Source organism: Pteropus vampyrus, unplaced genomic scaffold (assembly GCF_000151845.1).
Source record: "Pteropus vampyrus isolate Shadow unplaced genomic scaffold, Pvam_2.0 Scaffold77, whole genome shotgun sequence".
NCBI lineage: Eukaryota > Metazoa > Chordata > Mammalia > Chiroptera > Pteropodidae > Pteropus > Pteropus vampyrus.
The window spans coordinates 5,408,007-5,415,032 of NW_011888858.1; positions in this window are offsets into that span (position 1 = coordinate 5,408,007).

The following is a 7,026-nucleotide window of genomic DNA, read 5'->3' on the forward strand; positions in this document are numbered from 1 at the left end:
GCCTAAAGTTGGTGCAGACCCCACAGGTCAGTCGCACAAGACTGCCCCCATTTTAGGTGCCAGTCACAAGTCCTGGGCCTCTTATACTTCTGACCAATCAGCGATAAACTAGAGATTCCCATGACACCCTCCTCAGGCTTGGTAATTTGCTAGACTGGCCCCCAGAACTCAGGAAACACTTTGCCAGTTTACCAATTTTTTTGCAAGGCATACAGCTCGGGAGCAGCCAAAGGAAGAGGCACACAGGGAAAGGTGTGAGAGTGATGGTGGTGTGCAGAGCTTTCCAAGGGTGAAGTAAGTGCTCTGAAGAAAGTAACGTCTATTATAAGAGAAACCCTGATAAATAGTCCTCTTTTATTTCTGATGACCCATTCATCTCACATTGTTACAACTTCTAGATTCCAAGACTTCTGCCTATATCTCACTTTTTACCCTACAATGGCATAATTGCCAAAACTTAGAAGCAACCAAAATGTCCTTGGCCATGAATAAAATCTTCGACATGGCAAAGTGGGAATGAAACTCTTGAATTAGCTGATTCTTATATAGGTGGTACAACATCTAAAAGCACATGGAAAAATCTGGACCCAGGTCATGTAGGGGATGGATGGGCAGGCACCAGAAACAAGTCATCTAAATGATTTTATAAGTAGTTGATTATGGTAAACCCCAAGGTTATTCCAAAGGTTAAGATTCATTATCTCATTTTTAAAAATTAAAATGTATCGATTTTTTAAAAAAGATGTTATTTTTTACAGTGGCTTTACATTCATAGCAAAAGTGAGTGGAAGGTATAGAGATTTCCTATATCCCCCTTACACACACAGGCACAGCCTCCCCCATTACCAATAACCCCCACCAGAGTGGGACAGTTGTTATAACTGATGAACCTATAGGGACACATCATCCTAAGTCCATAGTCGTACATTCTATGGGTTTGAACAAATATATAAGGACATGTATCCACCATTACAGTATCATGCAGAGCAGTTTCACTCCCTAAAAGTCCTCTGTGTTCTGCCTATTTGTCCTCCCACCCAAAGCTCCCCGCCACAACCTCTGGCGACCACTGATCCTTTTACTGTCTCTATAGTTTTGCCTTTTCCAGAATGTCATGTAGTTGAAATAACACAGTATGTAGCCTTTTTAGGTTGGCTTCTTTCACTAGTAACATGCATTTAAATACCCTTCACGTCTTTTACAACTTGCTAGCACGGAATAATATGCCATTTTCTGGATGCACCATGGTTTATATTTCCATTCACCTACTAAAAGACATCTTGATTCCTTCCAAGTTTTGGGAATTATGAATAAAACTGCTATACACATCAGTGTGCAAGTTTTTGGACATAAGTTTTTAACTTTTTTGGTAAATACCAAGGAGTATAATTGCTGGATTGTATGGTAAGAGTATGTTTAGTTTTATAAAAAAACTGCCCAACCACGTCCCATGGTGTCTGTGCCATTTTGCATTCCCATAAGCAGTGAATGATTACTCTATATCTTTGTGTTCTGGATTTTGGCCATTCTAATAGATGTGGAGTGGTATCTCATTGTTTTAATAATTTTAACTTTTTAAAATATAAATATAATTATTATTTTACTGCACCTTAACTTTTAATTCACCTGCTAGGCATTGATGTACCTTTAATGTGTAAGTATTTGTGTTTAGCTTGATAGAAAGATAAAAGGAGTCCATGTGGCAAAATAGACTTAAAAATTTAGCCGGAAAATTAAAATTTTTCTCTCTCTTTGTGCCCCAGGTACCCTCCTCTGCAAACAGGATAAATGATCAAAGAACTTGTCTCAGAGGGCTATTGGGAAGACTAAATTTTAGACTTTTAAAGATTTAACAGAACAAAGAGAGGGCTCCATCACATACAGGCATGCCTTTCACAGTGGTTTAATTCATGTTGGTGATGGCTGCTTCCTGAGATTAGTGCATGAACCCAAGGATGGAGAGTTGCTTTTTTCTGCTTGGAAGAGAGTCCTGCCTCCTGCCCCTCTAACTATTGACAATCTCTAGTGTATATGAATAAGTTTTTTAAAAAAGCAACATGGAGAAAAATATGTATAGCAAGTTACCATGGGTGTAAAATGGGAGAAAATAGTTATACATAGCTATTTGTTCGTTATTAGAATTACTGAGTACTACTATGTAATGGGCATTTTGAGAGGTGCTCAGAATACAGAAGTAAACAAAACAAATGGAATCACTACCCTCTGGGAGCCTTGACACTATTGGTGCAAATAAGATAGATTTCTTTTAGACACAGCTCTTGGGAGTATGGTGCCTACTTTTAAAGAACTAAATAAAGGAGGCTTTAAATTGGGCAAATTGAGGGAGAAGATCTTTCAGAATTAATGAAATAAAAGATAGCAATACTACTTTTATGAGCGTACAAGACTCAAACTAAGTGTATTGAAAAAGCAACTCAAGCTCTCTTCACCAACAAAAACAAGTGGCCAGATGGGAGAGAAGAATTTAGTGAATTTTTCTCAGAATTCAATAAGGAGTCGAACAGCCAATCTCGAGGACACGGTGGACCCAGCTATAACATTAATAAGGAGATGGCTCTCAACTCCTAGTTTCTGAGTCTCTTCATTTAAATTTCTTAGAGAAAAATTATTACACTATGATGAAAAGCCAGACTGGCCTGATTACACAGGAGCTGGGCTCCTTTCCTGGTGAGAGAGTAAGGTGACACCTACTTTCTTCCAGTCATAAAGAAGGGACAATGTGGGATCTGCTAGTCTCCTTCTTTTAACAGCCTGAATCCTTTCACTGCCCCCACTCTTATTTTAACCAGAGCAGACCAGAGTGGCCCTGTTCATCCTCTTCCTGGTTCCGGGCAGAGCCTGAGGTGGTTAAGGGCAGAGCTGGGCATGGGCTCAAGTGCCTGCAAACCTCTTCGGTGCCTTTACTCATTCCTGACACTCACCTGGTTCTATTGGTACAAATGATCGGAACCACTCCCTTCAAGGATTAATATGATATATAACCAACAACAACGATTTGTGTGTGTGTGTGTGTGTGTGTGCACGCGCGTGCAGGCCTTGGAAAGTGCAGAATACTAACCTAGCCTTTCCTGAATTCTGGGAAGAATTATTTTATTTCAGAAAAGTTGTATAGCTTAGATTAACAGCTTGGTTTCTGGCACCAAATAGCAGTGAGTTCAAATTTCAGCTCTACCAATGACTAGCTGTATAGCCCTAGGTGGATTTTGGGACCCCTGTGTATTTTTGTTTCCTCAGGTTTAAGTTCAATATAGTAATAACAATACTTGTCTCACAAGGTTTTATAGAAGACTTGCCCTTCATATGCTGGAGCTGGTGGTTGAGGGTGGCTCCACCACTTGCCAGCCACATGACCTTGGAAACTCATTTCCTCTCTCTGTACCTCAGGTGTCCTGCTCTGCAAACCGGGGGTAAATCATCAAAGAACCTTTCTCAGAGGGCTGTTGAGAAGACTAAATGAATTAATACGTGTGTTGCAAGTTGTACTGTGTCCTCCAAATAAGATGTGCCACAGCCCTGACCCCCAGTACCTCAGAATGTGGCCTTATTTGGAGATAGGGTCATTGCAGGTGTGATTAGGATGTGCTCATTAGGGTGGACCCTAATCTAATATGATTGGGGTCCTCATGAAAAGAGGTAGTTTGAACACAGACATACACAGGAGAATGCCACGTTCAGATAAAGCAGAGATTGGAGTGATGCATCTGCAAGCTAAAGAACACCAAAGATGGCCAGTAAACTTCCAGAAGCTAGGGGAGAGTGGAAGAAATTCTCTCTCAAAACCCTTAAAAGGAATCATTATTGCCACAACCTTGATCTGGGACTTCTAGCCTCCAGAACTGTGAGAAAATAAATGTCTGTTGTATAATCCACCCTGTCTGTGGCACTTCGTTATTGTGGCCCTAGGAAACTGATACAGTGGTGAAGCACTTAGAAGAGTTGGAATTACTATTATTAGAAAGGGTGTTAAATGAGTTACCGTATGGAACCATTGGGAGTAGATGAAGTGGTCAATAAATGTCAACTGGTATTTTTAGAACAAAAGCCCCAGAGGCTTCAAATGACGAATATCTTAATCACAGATTCTTCCATTAGAAGGAGGAATCCGTACACACTTGGCTTCCTGTTAGGGCAGAGGCTTATTTTACTTTAATGCAGTTAAGATGAGGCCCAGTCAAGATCTGTGGGCAGCTCTGCTCATTGTTTAGTGAGAAACCCTCAATCTCACAGGTCACTGCCAAGACTGTGGGGTTGCAAGGAAGACAGAAAAGCAGCAGCCCCTGGGGGGGAGGGGGTGGAGTAGTGGTGCACAGACTCAAGCCCTGCAACTATGCACCAGGCCACAATCAAAGGCTGCTGGGAAGAGCAGCGTGCAGGACACCCACTCTCTAAAACGTATGCTGGCGTGAGCCTCCACTTCTACTGGGAAGGGGAACTTGAGGGCACTCTTAACCCACTCCTTGCTGGACCCAGGTTGGTCCTGACTGTCCTCCACTTTGAAACTGCGGTCTTTTCCTGATGGTTTAAAAGTGACTCGAAATCCCGAAAGCTATCTTGCACTTTTCAGCCATTGTTGTCCAGAAGGAGCCATCTGCCTGATGTGCTCTCTTTGTCCTCAGTTAACACACTGGGATTATAGCTGGCTTCTCTCATCATCTCCTATAACAAAGAAGGATTGGTGTGTGGAAATTGCCAGTGGTGTTTGTAGCACTGGGGAAAATACATCCGTTTGTGCTCAGCAGGCTTACTTATGAGACCTTCCTGGGTCATGGAGTGTGAGGTTTCTCTGGGAGGGAGCAGAACAGCCTCTTCTTTCAAACTCTCATTGACATTGACCTGACTGTGTCCACTTTAGCTCATTGTTTAAGAATAATAATGATGTGATTATTATGCGTCTTTCTGGAGTTTATCTGAGAAGGGGAGGTAAAGTTAAAAGTAAATTATTTTGAAACAGGAAGCTCTTTTTGATAAAATTTTATCATCCCATTATATTCTATTTCTCTAGAGGGCTCTGGGTGAGCATAGATGTCTGTGCAGAGTGTCCTGAAGACTTTGCAAGGTCCAAGATGAATCCATTGTTCAATTCTGTGCTGTCCAACACAGTAACCACTTGCTGCATGTGGCTACCGAACACTTGAAATGTGGCTAGTTGGAACTAAGATGTGCTCTAAGAGTAAAATACACATCAGATATCAGACTTAAATCAGAGAAAGAATGCAAAAGATCTCATTCGGAATTTTTTATTCATTACATGGTGCAATATTTTTGATATGTAGGTTAAATATTAAAGCATTATTAAAATAAATTTCACCTGCTTCTTTTTCTTTTAAAAAATTTTCTAGTAGCCATTTAAAAATTATATGTTTGTAGTTTACATGATATTTCTATTGCACAATGCTTGTCCAAATCATTTGTACCATGTTTTTTTTATAAAGTTTACTTGGGTGTTTTTATAAGTTGTTTTCCTATCAAAAGTTTAGTCCTGCCTTCTAGAAATTGATACACAATACCCCATTCAGATACTTTGTCTCTTTTTGATTGCTTTTTATAAATTAGTTAAGATGTTTTAGCAATTTGCTACCAAATATTGAAATATGTACTTGGGTCTCTTTGCCTATATGTATCTATTTCGTCATCCTTAAAACAGAGTGCCAGAAGTGGTGCAATTCCTAAGGCTCCTTCTAGTTTCAGAATTTTATGATTTCATTTTAAAATTTGAGGCCTTGTTAAAAGAGGAGGAAGATCTAGATTAATCTTGGAGCATCTTGACATTTGAGGTGTGCTAGAGTTTTCCAAAAATAAAGTCTTTTTTTCAATTCTATTCCTGCTGAGACGGAAGCCTGGAGTCAGAGCCTGTGGAAAGGACAAGGCCGGGCAGGCAAGGAGGGCCAATGCTGCCTCCTTCTGGGCTCAAGGGGAGCCACAAGTCTGCAGGGGTGCTGGTCAGGGCCAGGAGTGAAGCCAATATCTCAGGCAGCAAGCAGAGCCGTGAGTATGTGGGGATCCCAACAACTCCCATAGTGAACTTGCCCAGTCTGCCCCATACCTCTTGCCAACGGTTTAAAGTTTCATGCAAACGAGCTGATAGCCCCCTTCCAGTTACAGCACTTGCTCTAGGGGTCCCCGTGGTCTGGGTTGGAGAATCTGCAAGGCTGTGAACACGGTTCTAGCCTCACAGAGACAGCAGGCCTATAAGAAGGTGCCTTACAAGCCAGGAGAAGCTGACTCTAGAGATTAGTCCAAATTGGGCTTCTGGCCCTTTCCACCAGGAGTCCTGACCAATACAATTCATAAAATATAGTTCTTTAGAAGACAGTGAGTTGACTTTCTGAGTCAATGTAAGTAGAAGGGACACGTACCCTTTTCTCTTTGCGTGTGACATATTTTAAAGGAAGGGAATCTGAGAGACATAGAAGCCACAGCCCTGGTGTCAGACTAAAATGTGCAGAGGCCCAAATGAGTTTGCCCATTTCTGTTACTCCTGTGGCCAGACTCTCCTACCCTGTTACCCCCACCCCGTCCTCCCAAACTTATCACCGCTGTGCTGCCCTCACATCTTTTACACAGCACACTGTACACACTCACACTCCACTCCTTGGTAGCAAGCAAGTACCTGTGTTCCTCCGAGTAAGGCAGGTATTGCTAGCATATACATGGAAATAAGGAAAACAGGAATCTCAAACTTGTTGCCAGGCCTCTTGGAAACTGAGGGAAAGTCACACCACTTCCAGAAGAGGATAAGAACCATAGGAAAGCTGAGCATCACAAAACCAGCATACAGTACGTGGAAGATCATTTTGTAGCCACACTGTCCTGGAGACCAGTTATCTTGTTGTCTGTCTCATCTCCTGTCTTCCCACTTCCAGAAGCTGGAATGTGTTACTCTTCAAGTGGCCAACCATTACAGGCACATCTCCTTTCTGTCTGCATCTTTAACACACTCTAAACGACCACTTCATCCTCTACTTGGCATGTATTTTGACTTCTGTCTCTCCATACCTCCAGCTT